Below are 27,046 nucleotides of genomic sequence, written 5' to 3'. Positions count from 1 at the left end.
CGGGGGCTCTGGGGGAGTTGTTTTTTGAGGTAGAGGCACCAAATTTTCAGTATAGTATCTAGTGACTCTCCCCAAAGTATCTCCCAAGTTTCAAAACGATTGGACCAGGGGGTCCAATTCTATGAGCCCCAAAAGAAGGTGCCCCTATCCTTCATTATTTCCTATGGAAGGAAGACATTTGAAAAGGTGTGCGGTTCCTTTAAATGTGATGGCCAGAACTCCCTTGGAGTTCAATTATGCTTGTCACACCCTTGTTCCTGGCTCCGCCCTGATGTCTCCTGGCTCCACCCCCAAAGTCCCCAGATATTTCTTGAATTGGACTTGGCAACCCTACCAATGGCCCATCCAGTCCAACACTCTGTATCACACAGTGGCCAACACACACACACACACAGACTGTGGCTAATAGCCACTCCCCAGGTTGGGAATAGGAGAGATCCGTGCGCTACTAAAGAACGAATTGGTTATGTGAAGTTGTTTCTGAGCCTTGCTAGATGCAATCAATGCAGAATGTCTCATCTTCAGTGCTTAGCACTACAAAGTTTATAATGCCCAACAAATATTCTTGCCGTTTACAACATACATTTACATAAAGGCAATTGCCAGTTTGCAATTTAACGAAAGAGTCCACTCAGAACAAAGACTCCAAAAGGTGCAAAATCCTCATAGATGCGGAAAAAAAGCCTCTCCAAATCGGTAATGATGCTGCCAACGAAGTCAAGGTTACTTTGCAGAAAATTAAGGCGATGTCTTTCTATGTGTGGCTGAGATGAAGTGCAGCTGATAACACGTCCCCTAGGTTTACATAGTTGTGTTTCGGTGTCAGCCTTCGTCTGATCATTCACTTCATATTAGGGTTGCCAAGTCCAATTCAAGAAATATCTGGGGGCTTTGGGGGTGGAGCCAGGAGACTTTGGGGGTGGAGCCAAGAGACATTAGGGGTGGAGCCAAGATCAAGGCTGTGACAAGCATAATTGAACTCCAAAGGGAGTTCTGGCCATCACATTTAAAGGGATGGCACCCCTGTTCAATGCCTTCCTTCCATAGGAAATAATGAAGGATAGGGGCACCTTCTTTTGGGGCTCATAGAATTGGATCCCGTGGTCCAATCTTTTTGAAACTTGGAGGGTATTTTGGGGAGAGGCACTGGATGCTATACTGAAAATCTGGTGCATCTACCCCCAAAAATAGCCCCCCCAAAGCCCCAGATACCCCCCCCAAAAAAAACAACTTGCTTCTGGACTCCATTGTCCAAACCTCCTGTGAGAATTTTGCTGAACTCCTTTTCTCCTATTTGGAAGCTAGTCTCTTGTTATTTATTTATTTATTTGGGATTTATATCCCACCCTTCCCACGAATGGCTCAGGGCGGCTTGTTCAAGAGAAGTCCCATTGGCTAGTGGAAGAAAGGACGAAAACACTCTGCAATAGGATGATATTTGTAGAACACCTTGTTTGGACTGAAAAGGTTTTTCACTGTTAATGGACTGTAACTTTACTAATAGTTTCTTCTGGGCTTTTTGGGCAGAAAAAAAACCAGCAGTAGCTCATTTGCATATCGGGCCACCCTCCCCTGATGTCAGCATTGCTTCACATAGGGCCTTTTTGTAGAAAAATCCCCAGCAGGAACTCATTTGCATATCAGACCACCACCCCCCGATGTCAGCGTTGTCTCACATAGGGCTTTTTTTAAAAAAAATTACCCAGCAGGAACTCATTTGCATATCAGGCCACACACCCCTGATGTCAGCATTGCTTCACATAGGGCCTTTTTGTAGGAGAAACCCTAGCAGGAACTCATTTGCATATCAGGCCACACACCCCTGGTGCCAAGTCAGCCAGAACTGTGTTCCTGTGCGTTCCTGCTCAAAGAAAGCCCTAAATTTCTTGCTGTTCTACATTGTAATGTACGTACATATATGTATATTGCATATATGCTTTTACACACACACACATATATAACACATATGTTTGTTGTGAATTGCATGGTCTTATCATTGTTTTGGCCTTGCTTAGAGACTGTGGTGCTTTGGGTTTTGTTAGCCTGAACTCTAAAATTTGACAAACTTTCTAATATTTCCCCCCCCACCCACAAAAGAACGGGGAAGTAACCCAAACCTATCAAGCAGACTGATGGAAATCTTCCTCGTGCCGCTGTGGCCCCATCGGAGAAAGTCATTTAAAAAGTATCGTGGGAGGAAGGTTTTATTAGGACAACGATCATTCAAGAAGCATTTGAAGGTCGATGCTGAGCTGATAGAATTTAGCCCACCTTCCGGTGATGTCAAGGGGGTGTGGCGTTTGCAAATGAGTTGTGCTAATGAGCCCCGGCACCTATCTTTCTATGAGAGGACCCCTGCCCATATCCTAATTACGTCGATAACATAGGATTTTTAAGGCAAAGAGGCGTTTCAAAGCAAGAGACATTGTCCGCCTCTGTGTAGTGACCTTGACAGTCCCCAGGGCTTTTCTTTTGTAGCAAAAGCTCCTTTGCATATCAGGCCACACACCCCTGATGTAGCCAATCCTCCTGGAGCTTACAGGGCTCTTCTTACAGGGTCTACTGGAAGTTCTTGGAGGACTGGCTACATCAGGGGTGTGTGGCCTGATATGCAAAAGAGTCCCTGCTACAAAAAAAGCCCTCACAGTCTCTCATCCAAATATAGAACAGGACCCACCCTGCTTGGCTCCCAAGATCTAACGATATCAGGCTTTACTGCTCCAAGCGTTAATACGTCCCTATTTTACTAATAAAACCCAGTTTGCGTCAACCTGCTTCTGCCTTTGCAGTCTCCGTTCTGCCCACTTGACAAAGCCAGTTTGATGCAGTGGTTAAGAAGAAGATGATACTGGATTTATATCCCACCCTCCACTCCGAATCTCGGAGTTTCAGAGCAGCTCACAATCTCCTTTATCTTCCTCCCCCACAACAGACACCCTGTGAGGCGGATAGGGCTGAGAGAGCTCTTCCAGAAGCTGCCCTTTCAAGGACAACCTCTGCCAGAGCTATGGCTCACCCAAGGCCATTCCAGCAGGTGCAAGTGGAGGAGTGGGGAATCAAACCCGGTTCTCCCAGATAAGAATCTGCACACTTAACCACTACACCAAACTGGCTTAAGAGGGGGTGGACTCTAATCCGGAGAACCGGGTTTGATCCCCCCCCACTTCTCCACCTGCAGCCAGCTGGGTGACCTTGGATCAGTCACAAGTTCTCTCAGAGCTGTCCTCTTGACAGCAGTTATCTCAGAGCTCCCTCAGCCCCACCTGCCTCCCAGGGTGTCTGTTGTGGGGAGAGGAAGGGAGAGGAAGTTAGCCTGTAAGAAGAGCCCTGTAAGCGCTTGGAGGATTGGCTACATCAGGAGGGTGTGGCCTAATAGAAGATATTGGATTTATATCCCGCCCTCCACTCCAAAGAGTCTCAGAGCGGCTCACAATCTCCTTTCCCTTCCTCCCCCACAACAGACACCCTGAGAGGTAGATGAAGATATTGGATTTATATCCCGCCCTCCACTCCGAAGAGTCTCAGAGCGGCTCACAATCTCCTTTACCTTCCCCCCCACAACAGACACCCTGAGAGGTAGATGAAGATATTGGATTTATATCCCGCCCTCCACTTCGAAGAGTCTCAGAGCGGCTCACAATCTCCTTTACCTTCCTCCCCCACAACAGTCACCCTGTGAGGTAGATGAAGATATTGGATTTATATCCCGCCCTTGACTCCGAAGAGTCTCAGAGCGGCTCACAATCTCCTTTACCTTCCTCCCCCACAACAGTCACCCTGTGAGGTAGATGAAGATATTGGATTTATATCCCGCCCTTGACTCCGAAGAGTCTCAGAGCGGCTCACAATCTCCTTTACCTTCCTCCCCCACAACAGACACCCTGAGAGGTAGATGAAGATATTGGATTTATATCCCGCCCTTGACTCCGAAGAGTCTCAGAGCGGCTCACAATCTCCTTTACCTTCCTCCCCCACAACAGACACCCTGAGAGGTAGATGAAGATATTGGATTTATATCCCGCCCTTGACTCCGAAGAGTCTCAGAGCAGCTCACAATCTCCTTTACCTTCCTCCTCCACAACAGTCACCCTGTGAGGTGGGTGAGGCTGGAGAGGGCTCTCACAGCAGCTGCCCTTTCAAGGACAGAGTCTCAGAGCGGCCTACAATCTCCTTTCCCTTCCTCCCCCACAACAGACACCCTGTGAGGTGGGTGGGGCTGGAGAGGGCTCTCACAGCAGCTGCCCTTTCAAGGACAGAGTCTCAGAGCATCTCACAATCTCCTTTCCCTTCCTCCCCCACAACAGTCACCCTGTGAGGTGGGTGGGGCTGGAGAGGACTCTCACAGCAGCTGCCCTTTCAACGACAACCTCTGCCAGAGGTATGGCTGACCCAAGGCCATGCTAGCAGGTGCAAGTGGAGGAGTGGGGAATCAAACCCGGTTCTCCCAGATAAGAGTCCGCACACTTAACCACTACACCAAACCGGCTCTCCACACCAAACCGGCTCTCCACACCAAACCGGCTCTCTAATATGCAAAGGAGTTCCTGCTACTAAAAAAAAGCCCCCGTCTGTCACCTGGAGATCAGTTGTAATCCTGAGGAGATCTCTAGCCACAACCTAGAGGTTGACAGCCCGACGGAAAAACCCAGTGCTGTCGGCATTCAAAATATATATTAAAAACTTAATGTTGTACAATTTACAGTATTAAAAAAAAAGAATAACAGGTTATTGCTTCTCTTTTATTGAGACAAACCCAAATTGAAAACAGAATGAAATACTGTCAGAGGGAAAGCGCTGATGCCAGAAAAACAAATGCCTGGATGGGGGAGAGAGAGAGAGAGGAAGAGAAGAAGAAGAAGAAGAATATTTTCCCCTCTCCTCTTCTGTTTCTTATTTAGGCTGAAAATCTGGAGAGTCGGTTCATAGAAAACTTCACTTAGGCTGGCAATCAATCACTGGATCTGGGCGCTTGTAAAGAATATAATTCGGATCATGTGTTCCTTCTCCTTTTGAATTACTCGACGTGAAGACGGCGGCCTATGAATCTTCATGTCAGGGGAAAGAGGGGGGAACTCGACGGAATAGCTGTGAAGTCGTGAGTGTAAATCGAAGTTCAAGTATTTAAAATGATAAGCCTACAACCAATAGGGCTACCAGCCTCAAGGCAGCTGGATATGGCTGTCAGTGCTGGTTTGGGAAAGAGAGCCAATTTGGTGTAGTGGTTAAGCGCACGAACTCTTATCCGGGAGAACCAGGTTCGATTCCCCACTCCTCCACTTGCAGCTGCTGGGATGGCCTTGGGTCAGCCATAGCTCTGGAAGAGCTGTCCTTGAAAGGGCAGCTTCTGGGAGAGCTCTCTCAGCCCCACCCACCTCACGGGGTGTCTGTTGTGGGGGAAGGAGATAAAGGAGATTGTAAGCTGCTCTGAAACTCTGTCCTTGGAAGGGCAGCTTCTGGGAGAGAAGAAGATGAAGAAGATATTGGATTTATATCCCGCTCTCCACTCCGAAGAGTCTCAGAGCGGCTCACAATCTCTTTTACCTTCCTCCCCCACAACAGACACCCTGTGAGGTGGGTGGGGCTGGAGAGGACTCTCACAGCAGCTGCCCTTTCAAGGACAGAGGCTCAGAGCGGCCTACAATCTCCTTTCCCTTCCTCCCCCACAACAGACATCCTGTGAGGTGGGTGGGGCCGAGAGGGCTCTCACAGCAGCTGCCCTTTCAAGGACAACCTCTGCCAGAGCTATGGCTGACCCAAGGCCATGCTAGCAGGTGCAAGTGGAGGAGTGGGGAATCAAACCTGGTTCTCCCAGATAAGAGTCCGCACACTTCACCACTGCACCAAACTGGCTCTCTCAGCCCCACCCACCTCACGGGGTGTCTGTTGTGGGGGAAGGAGATATAGGAGATTGTAAGCCACTCGGAGGCTCTGATTCAGAGAGAAGGGCGGGGTATAAATCAACGGTCTTCTTCTTCTTCTTTAAATAAACTGGGAGATTGGGGGGTGGAGTCTGAGGGAGGAGGGGTTTGGGGAGGGGAAAGGCTTCAGTGGGGTAGAATGCCAAACAGTGCCCCTTCCAAAGCAGCCATTTCCTCTGGGCGAAACTGATCTCTGTCACCTGGAGCTCCATTGTAATCCCGGGAGATTTCCAGCCGCCACCCGGATGTTGAAACAAAACAGAAAGCTGTGAAAAATAACGAGAAAAAAATATTATTCAAAATCCTTATTGATCTAATAGCAAACACTTACAGCATTACAGTTATTTATATTACAAAAGCATAAGCACAATCCTACAGTTACAATCCTAAAGATACGTGCCCAAAGTAGTATTCCAAATCTATTATTTCAGTCCATATACAGATGTCTGATTCCTCCCCACCCACCTTGTCCATAACAATCCCTGGGCTAGGAGAGCAGGCAGCCAGCCAGTCACCGGGGGCTCTGCCACACTCCCAGCAGCCCTCATTAACCCCTGGAGAAGCCCACGCCAACCTTTCTCCACTTCTTATGTGATTTTGGGCAGCGGGTGGCTTGCTGGCCTTTTGATAGTGAGGGGGTGTGGCCAAGGAGAGCCCCCGGTGAGCGAGGCCTGCTTGGGCTGGCTGGATCTCTAGTCAGCCCAAGCAGGTCTCGCTCGCCCAGGGCTTTCCTTTCTTGCACCGGGTTGCTTTTGGCTGGTGTAGGGCATATGCTAATATGCTAATGGGCCCCGCCCCCTATTTTTCTACAAAACGACCCCTGCAAGAAGCATATTGCAAAAAGAGGTAAAATTACAATTGTTACATTTGAGAGCCAGTTTGGTGTAGTTGGTTAAGTGTGCGGACTCTTATCTGGGAGAACCGGGTTTGATTCCCCGCTCCTCCACTTGCACCTGCTGGAATGGTCTTGGGTCAGCCAGAGCTCTCTTCTCTGGGAGAACCGGGTTTGATTCCCCACTCCTCCACTTGCAGCTGCTGGAATGGCCTTGGGTCAGCCATAGCTCTCTTATCTGGGAGAACCGGGTTGGATTCCCCACTCCTCCACTTGCACCTGCTGGAATGGGCTTGGGTCAGCCATAGCTCTCTTATCTGGGAGAACCGGGTTGGATTCCCCACTCCTCCACTTGCAGCTGCTGCAATGGCCTTGGGTCAGCCAGAGCTCTCTTATCTGGGAGAACCGGGTTTGATTCATCACTCCTCCACTTGCACCTGCTGGAATGGTCTTGGGTCAGCCATAGCTCTGGCAGAGCTGTCCTTAAAAGAGCAGCTTCTAGGAGAGCTCTCTCAGCCCCACTCTCTAAATCACAGGGTGTTGTCGGGGACGGAGATAAAAGGAGACTGTGAGCCGCTCTGAGACTCTGAGATTCAGAGTGGAGGGCGGGATATAAATCCAATATCATCTTCTTCTTCTCAAAGCAAATCCAGTTCAAATTCAGGTTCCAGTCCAAAGGAGAGTGAGAAGCCTCATTGAAAGAGTCTTTCCCCTATTACAAATGGCCAACTTGTCCGGCGTCATGTGTGTGGGAGTTCTTTTCTCACCTCTCCATTACTTCACTCCATTATTTCATATGGAATTCAGACCTTTCCTTTCCTGATCTCTGCCAATATAGTTCTTGAGCCAGACTTGCACTTCCCAAATGCCCTGTTCTTTAGGGATGCCAGCTTCCAGGTGGGGCTGGGGGATCCACTGGGATTAGAGCTCATCTCCAGACTACAAAGATCAGTTCCCCTGGAGAAAATGGCTGCTTTGGAGGGTGGACTCTGTGGCATTGTACCCCATTGAGGTCCCTGTCCTCTCAGACTCCGCCCCCAAATCTCCAGGAGTTCTCCAGCCTAGAGCTGGCAACCCTACCTCCCCATCCCCTGCTGGTGGCTGAGGTTTGGTGTAGTGGTTAAGTGCGCAGACTCTTATCTGGGAGAACCGGGTTTGATTTCCAACTCCTCCCCTTGCAGCTGCTGGACTGGCCTTGGGTCAGCCATAGCTCTGGCAGAGGTTGTCCTTGAAAGGGCAGCTGCTGTAAGAGCTCTCTCAGTCCCACCTATCTCACAGGGTGTCTGTTGTAGGGAGGGGAAGGGAGGGAGATTGTAAGACGCTCTTGAGACTCTGAGATTCAGAGTGAAGGGTTGGATATAAATCCAATATCTTCTTCTTAGAGAGCCAGTTTGGTGTAGTGGTAAAGTGTGCAGACTCTTATCTGGGGTAACCAGGTTTGATTCCTTACTCCTCCACTTGCAGCTGCTGGAATGACCTTGGGTCAGCCAGAACTCTTGTAGGAGTTGTCCTTGAAAGGGCAGCTTCTGGGAGAGCTCTCTCAGCCCCACCTACCTCAAAGGGTGTCTGTTGTGGAGGGGAGGAGGTAAAGGAGATTGTGGCCACTCTTAGACTCTGAAATTCAGAGTGGAGGGTGGGGTATAAATCAAATATCTTCTTCTTGCCTGTTTTACTGTTTTGATTTTTTGCTTCTTTTTTTTTTTTTTTTTTTAAAGACTTGCCGAATGCATCTCCAATGAAAACGCCACTCTTCATGTACATTTTCTCTCTCCCTGCCTCTCCTCTCGGTCTCTTTGTCTGCCCTCCCTCACCTCCATTATCTTGACCCAAGCGGTCAGGAAATGAAACCGCAGCCCAAGGAATTTCAAATGGGTCTCCAGGCCAGGAATGCAGACTCCAGGACTTCAGCTTCTGGCCATCCCTCCCTTCCCTGGGGGGAAACGATAACCCCCAAGCAGCAAATTAAGAACGAGTTCCTACCTCTGACTTGACTGGAGATGCTGGTTAAGTGGCTGGTAATGGATGGAAACACAGAGAGGACGGAACGTCCCGGAAAACGGTTCAGGGAAACACTGTGAGTGCACTGATTTCCCATGGTGCTCTGCAGCTGTGTTATGGAAAGGAGATATTTGAGGGACCGTAGACCTGCCGGACTGTATCCTCACACCAGATTGATTTATTTTAGAGCACAGAATGGCATTTTTCACCATAAAAAGAAGCATGTTTTGAGACTATTCCCTGATCTGGATGGCCCAGGCCAGCCAAACCACTTCAGAGCTCGGAAGCTAAACAGTTAGTACTTGGATGGGAGACCACTAAGGAAGTCCAAGGTCATGACACCAAAATAGGTAATGGCAAACCACCTTGAGTCACATCTTGCCCTGAAAATAAGGTTGCCAAGTTCCCCACGGCTGCTGGCAAGGAACTTTTTTCACACACGTGGCGCGCTGATGTCTCCCGGAAGTGACATCTTGCGCTGGGCAAGTCGCACATTGGACACTTAAGGAATTTTCAGGAAATGCTATGGTATCACACAGGGATGCTCTAGCAATTTGGGGGAAATCTCTATGGTACGGTACCATAGAGTTTCCCCCTACAAATTCCTAGAGAATTCCCGTGTGACATGTCCAACTTGATACGTCATTTCTGGGCACTGCACACGTCATGCGGCGCTAGGACTCTTTCTGGGGCACCGATCCCACCGGCAGCCTCCTCCCTGCTGGTAGGTTGGGGCTGGATTCATATTAAGTTCTATCCAGGGCAGAGCAACATGGCTACTCTCAGAAACTTGGTTCTTTCTGGATTTACAGTCTGGACCTATGGAAAACCAGGTGCCGCTCAGAATGCCTTAGTCTTCCTTCCTTCCTTCCTTCCTTCCTTCCTTCCTTCCTTCCTTCCTTCCTTCCTTCCTTCCTTCCTTCCTTCCTTCCTTCCTTCCTTCCTTCCTTCCTTCCTCCCTCCTCCTCCCTCCCTCCCTCCCTCCCTCCTTCCCTTCCCCCTCCCTCCTTCCTTCTTCCCCTTCCTTCCTTCCTTCCTTCCTTCCTTCCTTCCTTCCCTCCCTCCCTCCCTCCCTCCCTTCCTTCCTTCCTTCCTTCCTTCCTTCCTTCCCCTCCCTCCCTCTCTCCTTCCTTCCTTCCTTCCTTCCTTCCTTCCTTCCTTCCTTCCTTCCCCTCCCTCCCTCCCTCCCTCCCTCCCTCCCTCCCTCCCTCCTTCCTTCCTTCCTTCCTTCCTTCCTTCCTTCCTTCCTTCCTTCCTTCCTTCCTTCCTTCCTTCCTTCCTTCCTTCCTTCCCTCCCTCCCTCCCTCCCTCCCTCCCTTCCTTCTTTCCTTTTCTTCCTTTTCTCAAGCACCACTTTGTACAATAAATCTGTTTCTGTTGATTTTCTGCTTCATGGAACTTGAGCACAAGGTCTTGCTAGACGCCTAATAAAATCAAGATCCATTCCTATAGATCGCATATATTAAAACGAGTCTGCCATTAAAGCAAACCTGGGCTTCTCCATTAAACTGTTTTCCAAACAAAAGGGTCCTGCATTGCTGATGAGACAGACACAGCTGGAGACACGGCGCTTCACGAGGTCCGAATCAGCCATCAGGATCTTCTTGAGAGGGGGGAACCCCAATGCATTTCAAGAATAATATAGCCCCAAGAGAGGAGACCATACTGTGCTGGGGGCACAGCACTTCCACAGACACTTCCTTTTCAAATTGCAAACAATGTATTGACCAAAACCCCCCACACCCTTACACAATTCAGACAAAAAACATGGGGTGTCAAACATGGCCTGGGGGTTGCATCAGGCCCCCGGAGGGCTCCTATCAGGCCCTCAAGCAACCGGCTGTCATCTGTTTCCTTCTCTCTCTCTTGCTTCCTTCTGCATCACAGTGTGTTTTGCCAGGCTTGCTCAATCGCACAGGAGCGACAGAGCAAAGCTTCTATTTTCTCCATTGGCTGAGGCTCTTCCCTTGGGGAGGGAGAGCTTGCTTTGCCAGGCTCTCTCAATCGCACAGCAGAGCTACTGAGCCAACCCTCTCTTCCTTCTATTGGCTGAGGCTCCTCCCCCTCCTGGTCCCCTGGGGAAGGAAGGAAAGGGCCAGAGCTTCCTTTGCCCTGTTCCCTGGATCCCATGGGAGAAATACAAAGAAAGCACCTTGAAAACCAATGAGTGCTAATGTTTTAAGCATGCTTTATTTTAAGTTTTTTTTAAAAAAAAATTGTGTCTGTCTGTGTCCTTAATAAAATTTATATCTCTGCTGCCTAATTTTAAGTAGGTGCACAGGTGACCTGGCCCGACAAGGTCTCATTTATGTCAGATCCAACCCTCATAGCAAATAAGTTTGACACCCCTGAAACACTATTGAAAAACAAATATTAATCCATTCCCGGCTTTATTTGGATCATAAATGAGGTCTTCAGCCTGAAATGGGAAGCAATCTATTGAGTCTTCTTTTCATGGGAAGCGGGAATCTGCCCTCTGACCCAAAGAAAAGGGTGGCATGCATCCAGAGAGGGTTCCCAATTCCCAGGTGAGGCCTGGAGATCCCCCCAGAATTACATAAGAACATAAGAGAAGCCATGTTGGATCAGGCCAGTGGCCCATCCAGTCCAACACTCTGTGTCACATAAGAACATAAGAGAAGCCCTGTTGGATCAGGCCAGTGACCCCTCCAGTCCAACACTCTGTGTCACATAAGAGCAGCCATGTTAGATCAGGCCAATGGCCCATCCAGTCCAACACTCTGTGTCACATAAGAACATAAGAGAAGCTATGTTGGATCAGGCCAGTGGCCCATCCAGTCCAACACTCTGTGTCACATAAGAGAAGCCCTGTTGGATCAGGCCAGTGACCCCTCCAGTCCAACACTCTGTGTCACATAAGAGCAGCCATGTTAGATCAGACCAATGGCCCATCCAGTCCAACACTCTGTGTCACATAAGAACATAAGAGAAGCCATGTTGGATCAGGCCAGTGGCCCATCCAGTCCAACACTCTGTGTCACATAAGAACATAAGAGAAGCCATGTTGGATCAGACCAGTGGCCCATCCAGTCCAACACTCCGTGTCACACAGTGGCCAAAAAAAATTTATATATATATATACACACACACACACACACTGTGGCTAATAGCCACTGATGGACCTCTGCTCCATATTTTTATCTAAACCCCTCTTGAAGGTGGCCATGCTTGTGGCCGCCACCAACTCCTGTGGCAGTGAATTCCAAGCAATCTCCAGGCAAAAGAGATCCATTCCCCCAGAAAAAAATGACTGTTGGGCAGGATGGAGCTCATCGGGGGGGGGGGGTTGACTTCCCCACCAGCCAGCTCCATGCTGTTGGACTGGAAGCCCCAAAAGCAGGGGAACCCCCACCCCGTCAGGACAATGGGAACCCTAACTCTGTGGCATTATACCCTCTCCTCTCCAAACCCTGCCCTCCTTAGCTCCTGCCCCCAAATCTTCAGGTATTTCTCAACCCAGAGCTCACAAACCTGAGGTCACTGTGCAAGGTTAGGCAACATATTTCAGGTCCTCTACTCGGGGCTCTTTTTGTAGCGGGAACTCCTTTGCATATTAGGCCACACCCCTCTATGTAGCCAAACCTCCAAGAACTTACAGGGCTGTGAGTACAGGGCCTACTGGAAGCTCCAGGAGGATTGGCTACATCAGGGGTGTGTGGCCTAAGATGCATAGGAGCTCCTGCTACAAAAAAGCCCTGATTCCCTCTAAGCTGAGTTAATGTGAGCTAGCTCACAGTTTTTTACCCTCTGGCTCACATAGTTTTGTCTCAGGAAAAACAGCCCCGGAGCAAAGTCATTTCTGCAGTCGCTCACAACTTTAATGCCAGTAGGTCACAAAGTAGAATTTTTGCTGACAAGACTGCACAGTTTAGAAGGAGCACTGGTCTCCACCCACAAATCTCCAGGTATTCACCAACCTGGAGCTGGCAACCCAATTAAGTGTGCCATATATCTTTGTCATTTACTGGAAGCTCTAGCAGTCTCTCTCTCTGCACAATATATATATATATATATATATATATATATATATATATATATATATATATATATATATATATATATATATATATATATATATATATATATATATATATATATATATATATATATATATATATATATATATATATATTTCTTTTTTTGAAACTTCAGCTGCAAAAATCTGTCTCATCGGCTGCATCCTCACCGCGGAATTCGGCACTCGAATTTTTTAATATGCTGCGAACCGTGCATCAAAAGCCAAATAATGAAACTTCTCTACGTTTGATGGCTTTCCCTGCCTTGTGCTTCCTCTCATAAAGGAAAAGACAATGGTAGATCTCAGAAGCTAAACTGGGTCCCAGGCCATAGAGGGCTTTAAAGGTTATGACCAGCACCTTGAAGCGAATCCGGAACGCCACAGGCAACCAGGGTAACGTTTCCAGCACAGGTTGAACGTGCTCCCGTACAGGTAGCTCTGTTAACAACCCGGCTGTTGCGTTTCTCCCTCTGTCTTCAAGTCACATCAGACTGCAGGGTTTTCAAGGCAGTTTGCCATCGCCTGACTCCACGTCATGACCCTGACATTTCTTGGAGGTCTCCCATCCAAACGCCAGCCATTGCTGACCCAGCTTTTTTTTTAATTATTATTTATTTTTGACAGTTATAAAGAGATAAAAAGAAGCTCGCTTGTCCACCACCGGTGCCAGAGCCTTCTCGGTAATAGCCCCCGCTCTGTAAAACGCCCTCCCTGAAAACATCAGGGCCCTGTGGGACCTGCCACAGTTCCGCAGGGCCTGTAAGACCGAACTGTTCAAACTTGCCTTCAACAGTTAAGGGGAGGTGGCTATTATTTCACAGTACCGACAATCTTATTGAACTGCCTACCGACGGGACCGCCTTTCTCTGCAGGTTCCCCAGAGAGCACTGCGTTCAGGGATACAAAACCTTCTATCTATCCCCGGATCAAGGGAGGCTGGACTGTGTTCCTCACGAGCTAGAGGCTTCTCAGTGGCAGCACCAGAAATGTGGAATGCCCTCCCAGAGGCCGTAAGGGCCCTGGGGGATCTTTCTCAATTCCGCAGGGCCTGCAAAACTGAATTATTGCAGCAGGCCTTTAACACCTAAACCGGGAGAGGCCTGACACCCTACCCTGCTAAGGAACTGTGATCGTTATAGGATCACTGTCGGAAGAAAGAAAGATTCCCGCCTTTGCTGAAACTGATCAGCACCATAAAATGTTTTTTTTTAAAAAAAAAATTGTATTTTATCATTTTTAAATTGCAATTGTAGATATTTGGATTGATTGTTAGCCACCCTGAGTCCGCTTGCGGAGAGAGCGGGATAAAAGTCTAAAGCAGGGGTGTCAAACACGCAATCCGGGGGCCGAATCAGGCCCCCGGAGGGCTCCTATCAGGCCTCTGAGCAACTAGCTGTCATCTGCTTCCTTCTCCTTCTCTCTTGCTTCCTTCGGCATAACTGCTTGCTTTGCAAGGCTTGCTCAATTGCACAGGAGCTACAGAGCAAAACCTTTATTTTCTCCACTGGCTGAGGCTCCTCCCTTGGAGAGGCAGAGGGGGAGAAAGAGCTTGCTTTGCCAGGCTGTCTCAATCACACAGCAGAGCTACTGAGCCAAACCTCTTTTCCTTCTATTGGCCGAGGCTCCTCCCCCCCCCCCCCAGTCCCTGGGGAAGGAAGGAAAGAGCCAGAGCTTCCTTTGGCCAGTTCCCTGGATCCCATGGGAGAAATACGAAGAAAGCACCCTTAAGACTAACAAGTGCTGGCATATTAAGCATGTTTTAAGTTTTATATATATTATGTTTTAAGTTATATATATATATCGGCTTGACTTCGCGAATGAAGATTTAAGAACGGTGCAGTAGTCCACGTCTGCTGCAGGCTCGCTGGTGGCTGACAAGACCAATGCAGGACAGGCAGGTCCGGCCACAGTGGCTGCAGGGAAAAGTCTGATTTGGGGTTGGTGCTGTAGCAGTACGATTCTTTCTCAATCTCCTTTTGTCCTCAAGACCAGCTATGCGTGCGTTCTCAAAGGAAGAGACAGCCTGGTGGATGGTGTGCCTCCATGCTTTGCAATCTGAGGCTAGGTCAGACCACTGGTGATGGTTAATGCAACACTATATATATATATAATATATAAAATATATAATTTATTATATTATATTATATAAAAACTTTATTATATATATATATATATATATATATATATATATATATATATATATATATATATATATATATATATATATATATATATAATAAACGCTTGGTTGAAACGCTTGGGACTCTTTAGCTTGGAGAAACGTCGACTACGGGGTGACATGATAGAGATTTACAAGATAATGCATGGGATGGAGAAAGTAGAGAAAGAAGTACTTTTCTCCCTTTCTCACAATACATGAACTTGTGGGCATTCGATGAAATTGCTGAGCAGACAGGTTAAAACGGATAAAAGGAAGTACTTCTTCACCCAAAGGGTGATTAACATGTGGAATTCACTGCCACAGGAGGTGGTGGCGGCCACAAGTATAGCCACCTTCAAGAAGGGTTTAGATAAATATATGGAGCACCAGGTCCATCAGTGGCTATTAGCCACAGTGTATGTGTGTATATAAAATTTTTTGCCACTGTGTGACACAGAGTGTTGGACTTGATGGGCCGTTGGCCTGATCCAGCATGGCTTCTCTTATGTTCTCTCTCTCTCTCTCTCTCTCTCTCTGTATATATATATATATATATATATATATAAAGTTTTTATATAATAAATATATATTTAATTGTTTTTGTCTGTATCCTTTATAAAGTTTAACTCTTTCCTACCTAACCTTAAATAGATATACACACATGGACCGGCCCAACAAGGTCTAATTTATATCAGATCCGGCCCTCATAATAAATACGTTTGACACCCCTGGTCTAAAGTAATAAATAAATTACATAACATAATTGAAACCAAAAACATCAGAAAAATCAGAACATCAGCATGCATCTTGGACTTTTGATGACTATAAAAAGTACGGAAATGATTTTATTGCATATTTTGATTTTTTTTAAAAAAAAAAAAATATTTTATGTTGCTTTTATTTGCTGTTAGCTGCCCTGAGCCCGACAGGAGAGGGCGGAATATAAATCTGATTAAATAAATAACATATAAAATGCCCATTGTTGAGGTCATTAATCAATGGGAGAAATGCGGAGAAATGTGGCCACCCCAGATTCTCCAGCTGTTCCTCTTTTCCATGCTGTTAATCATCAAAAAATCTGCCGGCTACGGAATGTGTCACTGAAAGGCTCTTCGCTTTTGTCATCCCTCGGGATGGCGCGAATTGCATTTCCCTTCTCGGGCCCTCTTCCGCGTTGCCCTGCTTTCTTTTCAGCCGTGGAGAGAGTTAACATTTTGGACTCGTGCCCTCTTGGTCTCTTCTGAGCGTCCCCACGGAGGGCCCTCTTCAGAGGAGCGACGCACCAGTCTTCCGCCAGGCAGCCAAAAGAACTCTTCAAGGAATTATGGCAGGAGAGGCATGACAAGTGAGTTAATTTGGCCATCTATCACATCTGGCCTTTGACTTTTAGATGAGTGAGAGCCCGACTGAGGAGCTCTGGGAATGCAAAATCCCCAGCTGTTTCACAAAATGGCAGGTCGGGGAGCAAAGTGGAAAGGCTAAAGGAAGTTCTGCATTTCTGCCTGACTCATCCATGACCAAGGCTTCGAAAAAAATACCCGTTGCCAAATAGGGGGCTGGTTGATCTACAGAAAACATTAATTCTCTCATTTTCAAAGTACTGACTCACAGTTATTTGAACCAAGGAAAGGGAGGGTTGCATAAGCGCTTATTTCTCGTGGCCCTTTTGTAGATGCCCACGGAAATGCTGATTGCCACTTTTGGAACAGACAGCAATTTTTCTCCAGGCCAGTTTAACAAAGGATCCTGGCAGGTGGGGTGTGTGTGTGTGTTGCCATCTTCTGGGCTTGGAGCAGGTGTCATGGGGGTAGGTCCTTGTGAGTTTCCTGCATTGTGCAGGGGATTGAACTAGGCAACCCTGGAGGTCCCTTCGAACTCTGATTTTATTATTCCAAATCAGCTGTGAATTGAGGTTGACCAACTATAATAATAATTCTCCTGTTGTGACGGCAAATCTGACCATCCTGTTTGGTTTAGGCTTGGCGGGACTGTGTGGTATCAGCCTTTGGCCCATCGAACCATCAGTCAAGATTACTTGCATGCCATTGGTTGAGTCCACTCTTCTCTCCCACTTGAGTGGCTGTTGCTAACCAGAAAAGCTGATTCTGTCAGTAAAAGGCAACCAACCTTAGTTCTAGCAGTTACTGCAGGAACACACTATTGGTCCGTCACAGCAAGAGCGGTGGGGGCACTCGCCCAAAGCCTCCTTCTAGAGCCCGTTGTGTTTTTCTTCACAATGGGCCTCACTCCTAGTAAATAAATAAAAGACAGAAGTTAGAGACTAAGACAAGGGTGGGGAACAGTGCTCTCCAGATGTTTTTTGCCTTCAACTCCCATCAGCCCTAGCCATCGGCCATACTGGCTAGGGCTGATGGGAGTTATAGGCAAAAACATCTGGAGAGCCACTGTTCCCCACCCCTGGGCTAAGAGGAACAATCCTGATGGTGCCTTTTGATGTGATAATTTTAGTAGCAGCTTACATTTTAGTAGCAGCTTACAGAGCCAGGCACACCATCCACCAGGCTGTCTCTTCCTTTGAGAACACACGCATAGCTGGTCTTGAGGACAAAAGGAGATTGAGGAAGAATCGCACTGCTACAGGACCAACCCTAAATCAGACTTTTCCCTGCAGCTGCTGTGGCCGGACCTGCCTGTCCCACATTGGTCTTGTCAGCCACCAGCGAGCCTGCAGCAAACGTGGACTATTGCACCCTTCTTAAATCTTCGTTCACGAAGCCAAGCCGAGAGAGAGAGACAGAGCCAGTTTGGTGTAGTGGTTAAGTGTGCGGACTCTTATCTGGGAGAACCGGGTTTGATTCCCCACTCCTTCACTTGCAGCTGCTGGAATGGCCTTGGGTCAGCCATAGCTCTGGCAGAGGTTGTCCTTGAAAGGGCAGCTGCTGTGAGAGCCCTCTCCAGCCCCACCCACCTCACAGGGTGTCTGTTGTGGGGGAGGAAGGTAAAGGAGATTGTGAGCCGCTCTGAGACTCTTCAGAGTGGAGGGTGGGATATAAATCCAATATCTTCATCTACCTCACAGGGTGTCTGTTGTGGGGGAGGAAGGGAAAGGAGATTGTGAGCCGCTCTGTGACTCTTCGGAGTGGAGGGCGGTATAAATCCAATATCTTCTTCTTCTTCTACATTTGGGTGCAGGGAGTTGGACTAGACAACCCTGGAGGACCCTTCCAACACTATGATCCTATGATTCCAAATCAGCTGTGAATTGAGGCTGACAATCAATCAATAAACTCAAATACAGAGACAAAAGCTGGAGACTAAGAGAAACTGTCTCGATGGGACCTTTAGATTGGTTAGTTTTTGTAGCAGCTAACAGCAGTGTGGCCTGCTTTTGAAGGACAGTGCTGACCAAGACTTCCGCCTAACATTGCATAGCTGGTAGAGGGAGTTAAAGATGACTCGCATTGATGACGAGCAGCTGAATATATTCATTGCATCAATGCAGAAGCGGGGAAAGCTTCAAGAGAGTCATATATTCTCAGGCCAACCTACCACACAGGGTTGTTAGAGCTAAACGGCGAAGAGGGGGAAATAGATAAGTTGCTCTGGGTTGGCTCATGGAGAAAGCCTGGTGAGATATAGATGAGTTAAACAATGTCTGGCGATGTTTCGCCTTGCTGGTGGTGGAAAGTGCTGTCAATTCACAGCTCACTTCCGATGACCCATCATAGGGCTTTCAGGGCAAGGGACACTCTGAGGAAATTTGCCATTGTCTGCCTCTGGGTAGCAACCCTGGACTTCCTTTGTGGTCTCCCATCCAAGGACTAACCAGAGTCAACCCTGTTTAGCTTCTGAGATCTGATGAGATAAGAGAACATAAGAGAAGCCATGTTGGATCAGGCCAGTGGCCCATCCAGTCCAACACTCTGTGTCACATAAGAGAAGCCCTGTTGGATCAGGCCAATGGCCCATCCAGTCCAACACTCTGTGTCACATAAGAGAAGCCCTGTTGGATCAGGCCAGTGGCCCATCCAGTCCAACACTCTGTGTCACACAGTGGCCTAAAAAACCCAGGTGCCATCAGGATGTCCGTCAGAAAGCCCTCCCACTGCTCCCCCAAGCACCAAGACTACAGAGCATCACTGCCCCCGAAAGAGAATTCCAACAATACACGGGCTAATAGCCACTGATGGACCTCTGCTCCATATGTTGATCCAATCCCGTCTTTAATCCATCTATGCTTGTAGCTGCCGCCACCTCCTGTGGCAGTGAATGCCACATGTTAATCACCCTCTGGGTGAAGAAGGACTTCCTTTTATCAGTTCTAGCCCGACTGTTCAGGATGAATGAGTGAATATATAGTCCTGTTTGTTAAGGTTAAGGAAACAGAAGCTAAATCACTGAAGCATATGGATTACACTTTATTTTTTTGTTAATATGGATTAACAAAAAAATAAAGTGTAAGCGTCCAAAAGAACACCTGCTTGGTATCACTTGGAAATGGTTCCTTTAACCTGGACTCCAGAGAGCTTATACAACCTTAATGACTACAAATGAAGAAAAAAACCCACAAACGATGGCGGATTTGAAGGGTGGACTCTAGGGCATTGTACCATGCTGAAGCACCTCCCCTCCCCAACCCCACCCTGTCCTAGGGTTGCCAGCTTCTAATGGGGCTTGGAGATCTCCCACTTTCCCAACTGATCTCCAGCTGGCAGAGGTCAGCTCCCCTGGAGAAAATGGCGGCTTTGAAAGGTGGTTCTATGGCATTGTACCAGGCCCCTCTGCTCCCCAAAACCCGCCCTCTCCTGGCTCCACCCCCAACGTCTCCAGATATTCTCCAACACAGACCTGGCCGTGGCAATCTGGCTGGTTAGTAGGGTTGCCAGACTCCAGGTGGGGCCTGGCAATCTCCCGCTTCTCCAACTGATCTCCAGCTGGGAGAGATCAGCTCCCCTGGAGAAAATGTGGCAACCAAACCAGGACCACAGAGGCTTCACTGAAAACTAACCACCGAAAAACCTCTCCGTGCAAAATTAATTCTACAACCTACTCGACTTATCCAGTGTTTACTATTAATTAATAATAAGTAAATTGGGAAGCCTACAACTAGGAAATACACGTCCTTCTGTGATTTGCGAAAACACCAATTGAAGAAGAAGACTGCAGATTTATACCCCTCCTTTCTCTCTGAATCAGAGACTCAGAGCAGCTTACAATCTCCTTTACCTTCTCCCCCCACAACAGACACCCTGTGAGGTGGATGGGGCTGAAAGGGGTCTCACAGCAGCTGTCCTTTCAAGGACAACTCCTGCGAGAGCTATAGCTGTCCCAAGGCCATTCCAGCAGCTGCAAGTGGAGGAGTGGGGAATCAAACCCGGTTCTCCCAGATAAGAGTCTGCGCACTTAACCACTACACCAAACTGGCTCTCCAGGGAACTGGCAGGGAATTGGCAGGGAACTTTATTACCTTTTATGGCTATCCAGACCAAATGGCCAAGCCACACTGCTGTATCATGTGACCACAGCCAGTTTGCACTCTTAAGCAACAAACCGCATGTGTTTCAGTCCTCAAGACCTGATCCCCTCGTCTGATGAAGTGTGCTTAGATATATTTAAATGGTTTAAATGGTTTTATGAATGTTTATCTGTTTTAGATGTATTTAAATGGTTTTAATGGTTTAAATGGTTTTAGATGTATTTAAATGGTATGAATATGAATATGTGTGTTTGATGTGTTGGTATGTTTTGTGGAAGAGCACCTCATTTCGTTGCTCTCTTTTTGTTGAGAACAATGACAATAAATTTATCTATCTATCTATCTATCTTAGAGAGCACACGGAAGCTTACGTTCTCAATAAAACTTGGCTGGCCTTAAAGGTGCGTCTTGTCTCTTGCTTTGTTCAGCTGCTTCAGACCAACCTGGCTGCTCTCTTGGATCTGATAATTATAATAGTTGCTCACAGCGATAGACAAACCATAATCATAACACGACACAAAATCCCTCCTAAACAAAAAGCACACGCCGCTCCTACTGTACTGTGGAAAAAATGTCCTGAAGCATGAGAGTGAGTTGGAATGCAAGTTCGATAATATACAAAAACGGTCTGATATTGTTTCGAGTCCAAAGACTCTTCCTCCTGGAACCGTCTTCTGCGTTATTGATTCAGTAGGTAAGTGGTGCCTTTTTATATTTGTAGTAGTCTCGTTGCATAGCAAAACAGAACATTTCTTTTAGCTTTCATGGCTCTGACTTTACACCTATCTTGATCAATTCTGGACCATGCGGCGTACAATAAGACATTGGATGCAATATGTATGCCCTTGATTAAGACATAAGGCTGTATAATAAGAGGCCTCAAGAATATCTTTAAGCCTTTGTCATTTCATTCAACTTCATAAGAACATAAGAGAAGCCATGTTGGATCAGGCCAATGGCCCATCCAGTCCAACACTCTGTGTCACATAAGAACATAAGAGAAGCCATGTTGGATCAGGCCAGTGCCCCATCCAGTCCAACACTCTGTGTCGCACAGTGGTCAATATATGTGGTCCTTATATTTCCTTGTGGTCCAGCATTATTCTATTGTATTCTGTACTATAAGCCAAAATGTGTACTTACCTTTCTGACCTCTGAAGACCAGTCTAGGTTGAAACGCATCAGGTCAAGTTGAGCGGGTTCCCATTGTGGTTTTATGATTGTACATAGGATAGAGGCTTATGATGGGCCCTTAAATGGTTATAGCTTTCTACAATAAATACATGAATGTTGGTTTATGATTTATTTTACAGTTTGCTTTTAATCTTTGGCCCTTTAATTCCATATTAACCTTTCAGGTTTCTTACTCTATTCCAGGGGTAGCCAACGGTAGCTCTCCAGATGTTGCCTGAAGCTCCCATCAGCCCCAGCCAGCATGGCCGATGGCCACTGAACGCCTTCCAAATTGCCTTCATATCCTTTTGCAGAATTAACTTTGCACGGAGAGGTTTTTTGGTGGTTAGTTTGGCCTGGAGAAAATGGCCGATTTGGAGGGTGAACTCTATGGCATTGCGCTATGCTGTGGCCCCTCCCCTCCCCAAACCCCGCCCTCTCCCAGACCCACCCCCAAAGACTCCAGGTATTTCCCAACACACACCTAGCAGCCCTATCTTCGATACTGTTGTCTGATTCAAGCTTTTTTTGAGAAGGTGTTCAGTCTTCACAGTTAGCCAGGATCTCGGCAGCCCGCCACTCGCAAGGAAAGCGTTAATGCAAACGCGGAAACGAGGCTGGTATTTTATTAACCTTTTGCGAAGAGAATTGTTAGTTATGGGCAAGAGAGGCATTAAGAGGGAAGGAAAAGGCCACTTGGCCTAATAAGCCGTGCCCCTTCGGGGGGCATCCTCCATCTCCATCTCCCTCCCGGAATAAATTACGAAGGGGCTCTTCCTGCGCTCATTTATAAAATCTCATTTAAGGACCTGTCTGGGCAATTTGTCCGAGGTCTGAGCTGCTCTTGGCGTTCAGAGGCATCAAGGCAGGGCTTGGAAAGTCACTCAGATACACAGATTCCAAGAACCGTAACGCTCACTTCTTTCATGCACAAAGCGTAAGCAGTTGGAGAGATGCAGTAGAGACAGTATGCAAAAAGCAAAGTGCTTGTGCATGTGAAAGAAATAAGGTTTCTTTCTTTCTCCTCTCCCTTCACTTCCCCTCCCTGCCCTACCCTCCCTCCCTCCCTCCCATCCTTCCTTCCTCCCACCCTGTCTCCCTTCCACCCTCCCTTCCCTCTTTTCTTCCTTCCTTCCTTCCTTCCTTCCTTCCTTCCTTCCTTCCTTCCTTCCTTCCTTCCTTCCTTCCTTCCTTCCTTCCTTCCTTCCCTCCTTTCCTCCCACCCTCTCTCCCTTCCTCATCCCTCTCTCTCTTCTTCTTCTTCTTACCTTCTCTCCCTTCCTCCATCCCTTCCTCCCTTCCTGCCTCCCTCCATTCCTCCATTCCTCCCTCCCTTCCCACCTTCCTCCCATCTTCTCTCCCTTCCTCCCTCCCTCCCTCCCTCCCTTTCTTTCTTTCCTTCCTTCCTTCCTCCCTCCCTTCCCTTCTTCCTTCCTTCCTCCCTACCTCTCTCCCTCTCTTCCTTCCCTCCTTCCACCCTGAGCCACCTGGTGGGAAGGGCGGGATATAAATTGCAAAAAATAAATAAACTTCCTCCCTTCCTCCCACCCTCTCTCCCTTCCTTCCTCTCTCCCTCCCTTCCTCCCTCCCTCCCTCCCTCCCTTCCTTCCTTCCTTCCTCCCTCCCTTCTTCCTTCCTTCCTCCCTCCCTCCCTTTCTTCCCTCCCTCCCTCCCTCCCTTCCCTCCTCCCTTCCTTCCTTCCTTCCTTCCTTCCTTCCTTCCTTCCTTCCTTCCTTCCTTCCTTCCTCCCTACCTCTCTCCCTCCCTTCCTTCCCTCCTTCCTCCCTTCCTTCCTTCCTTCCTTCCTTCCTTCCTTCCTCCCACCCTCTCTCCCTTCTTTCCTTCCTGTCTCCCTCCCTCCCTCCCTCCTTCCTTCTTTCCTTCCTTCCTTCCTTCCTTCCTTCCTTCCTTCCTTCCTTCCTTCCTTCCTTCCTTCCTTCCAGAGCCATTTTGATGTAGTGGTTATGTGTGTGGACTCATATCTGGGAGAACCAGGTTTGATTCCCCACTCCTCCATTTGCAGCTGCTGGAATGGCCTTGGGTCAGCCATAGCTCTGGCAGAGGTTGTCCTTGAAAGGGCAGCTGCTGTGAGAGCCCTCTCAGCCCCACCCACCTCCCAGGGTGTCTGTTGTGGGGGGAGGAGATATAGGAGATTGCAAGACGCTCTGAGTCTCTGATTGAGAGACTGCAGTCTCCTTCTCCTTCCTTCCTACCTTCCTTCCTGACTAGAGAAATCAGCTCTCATGGAGAAAACACCTGCTTTGAAAGGGGGACTCTACAGCATAACCATACTGGAGTCTCTCCCCCTCCCCAAAACCAGCCCTCTGCAGGCTCCAACCCCCCTCCAAGGTCTCCAGGTGTTTCGCAACAGACAGCATTGAGATAGTGTTGGAAAATACCTGGAGACATTGGAGTGGATCCAGAAGAGGGTGGGATTTGAGAAGGGGAGGGGCCTCAGCAGGGTACAATTTCACAGAGTCCACCCTTCGAAGCTGCCATTTTCCCCACGGGGGGCTGAACTCTGCCAGCTGGAGAACAGTTGGGAAAACGGGAGATCTGCCAGTATCCAGCCAGTGTGGTGTCATACTTTGCTGAGTTCCTTCCTCCCCCCTCCAAACCCCACTTTCCCCCAGCTACACCCCTCAAATTTCCAGGAATTTTCCAACCCAGAGCTGGCAACCTACTCCCCAGCCTCCACCGCCAGAGTTGTCACCTTTGCCTGCTCCCATGACCCCCTCTCCCCTCTTCTCAGCCTTCTGAACTCCCCACTGCATGTTCATTTAGAACACGGATGGCCAACGGTAGCTCTCCAGATGTTTTTTGCCTGCAACTCCCATCAGCCCCAGCCAGTATGTCCAATGGCTGGGGCTAATGGGAGTTGTATGCAAAAAACATCTGGAGAGTTACCGTTGGCCACCCCTGATTAAGAAAGCCAATTTTACTCTTTTATTTTGATTTTTTTACGTCAGTTTGGTGTTGCGGTTAAGTGCGCGGACTCTTATCTGGGGGAATCGGGTTTGATTCCCCACTCCTCCACTCGCAGCTGTTGGAATGGCCTTGGCTCAGCCATAGCTCTCGCAGGAGTTGTCCTTGAAAGAGCAGCTTCTGTCAGAGCTCTCTCAGCCCCACCCATCTCACAGGGTGTCTGTTGTGGGGCAGGAATGTAAAGGAGATTGTGAGCCACTCTCAGACGCTGAGATTTGAAGTGAAGGGTGGGTTATAAATCCAACATGTTCTTTATTCCGAACAAGACCACAGAATATGAAACAATGCTACTGTTATTGTGAGTGGCCTGTTTTGGTTGGTTTGTTCCCCCACGGCCACCTTTTGTTATTGGCACAAGTCATCCGCTTTAGGATGATTAGTAGAGCAGTACCAATTCTAATACTACTTGGACAAAATGGGCAATTCAAGTAAGAGGAGCTTAGAACCGCCTGCCCATGTGTTGATAACGTCAAGCGATGCTTTAGAAAGTATCATAGCATCGTTAAAATCCAGACATTTTTGTGCTGAAATTAGCTTTAAAAAGCAGTCTGTTGTAGATTAATAATGTTGGGTGCCATTTGGATGAGGATTTCTGCTGGACAAGGAGAAATGACTGGGAAGAAACTATAGCGATAAGTAGTTATTCTTGTTCTGTTCGTAGAAAACTGCACTGTGCGATCGCTTCTCTCCTAGCCAGTTAATTCAATTTCAGTTGATTTTCCAAAAGACTTTGGCACCGCTCTGAGATGAGACTATCCAAAGAACTGGAGAATCACTTTTCCAGTTTGAGAGCTTTAACGTTTTTAACCAGAAGTTATAACTACATATATGTGTGTGTGTCTGTGTTACAACTATTACCAGAAGTTATATCTATATATATAACTATATCTCTATAGAGAGCCAGTTTGGTGTAGTGGTGAAGTGCGCAGACTCTTATATGAGTCAACCGGGTTTGATTCCCCACTCCTCCACATGCAGTTTCTGGAATGGCCTTGGATCAGCCATAGCTCTCATAGGAGTTGTCCTTGAAAGGGCAGTTTCTGTCTGAGCCCTCTCAGAAGTGTCCTACCTCACAGGGTGTCTGCTGTGGGGGAAGGAAATAAAGGAGATTGTAAGCCACTCTGAGACTCTGATTCAGAGAGAAGAGTGGGGTATAAATCGGTGGACTTCTTCTTCTATATTTCTATCTCTGTATCTCTATATCTCTATCTCCATATATCGATAGACAGATAGACATAGATATAGTTATAACTTCTGGTAAAAAACAGAAGTCATGGAGCAGAGGTCCATCAGAGGCTATTCCCACAGTGTGTGTGTGTGTGTGTGTGTATGTCTTTATTTATGTCTTTATTTATGTATGTTTGTGTGTCTGTGTGTATGTGTGTGTGTGTGTGTATGTATATATACACACACATATATTGACCACTGTGTGACAGAGAGTATTGGACTGAATGAGCCATTGGCCTGATCCGACATGGCTTCTCTTATGTTCTTCTGTGACGCAGAGTGTTGGACTGGATGGGCCATGGACCTGATCCAACATGGCTTCTTTTATGTTCTTATGTGACACAGAGTGTTGGACTGGATGGGCCATTGGCCTGATCCAACATGGCTTCTCTTCTGTTCTTATGTGACACAGAGTGTTGGACTGGATGGGCCATTGGCCTGATCCAACATGGCTTCTCTTCTGTTCTTATGTGACACAGAGTGTTGGACTGGATGGGCCATTGGCCTGATCCAACATGGCTTCTCTTATGTTCTTATGTGACACAGAGTGTTGGACTGGATGGGCCATTGGCCTGATCCAACATGGCTTCTCTTATGTTCTTATGTCATGATATTTGATCGGTGTGATCCTTTATTTTTATTCTTCCATTAGAAGCTAAGCTCTTCAAAAACATGTGACCATGTGCAGGGGTCTTTCTGTAGAAAAAGAGGTGCCAAAGCTCATTAGCACAACTCATTTGCATATGCCACACACCCCTGACATCACCGGAAGATGTACTCAATTATATCAGCTCAGCATCTATCTTCGTATGTTTCCTGACTTATAATTCTCCTACTCAAACCTTACTCCCATCATACTTTTTAAATTACTTTCTCCTATGTGGCCACAGCGGCATGAGGAAGATTGTCCATCTGTCTGCTTCATCTGTTTGGGTTCTTTTCCCATTTTTGTTGGGGGAAAACATTAGAAAGTTTGTCAGATCTTAGAGTTCAGCAAAATTCTCACAGGGGGTTTGAGCAACGGCGCCCAGAAGCAAGTACTGGAGGGTGGGGTAATAAAGAAAGAGCACAATAAAATTTAGAGGTTCCAAAACTCCGTTCCTGTGAGCTGCTGCCCATAATGAGACCTGATCATATGGCTGTGTGTGCCGTATAGCCAAGAGATCTGAAGATTGTCTGGCAGCCTGAAACGGCAGCTCTTTTTGTGGCATGCTAGGTTTATTTTTTGTAAATAAAAACACTGCTAAGAGACACCATACATTTTAAACAACAAGAA

Source organism: Heteronotia binoei, unplaced genomic scaffold (assembly GCF_032191835.1).
Source record: "Heteronotia binoei isolate CCM8104 ecotype False Entrance Well unplaced genomic scaffold, APGP_CSIRO_Hbin_v1 ptg000419l, whole genome shotgun sequence".
Classification (NCBI taxonomy): Eukaryota; Metazoa; Chordata; class Lepidosauria; order Squamata; family Gekkonidae; genus Heteronotia; species Heteronotia binoei.
Note: the sequence above shows the minus strand (reverse complement) of the source record.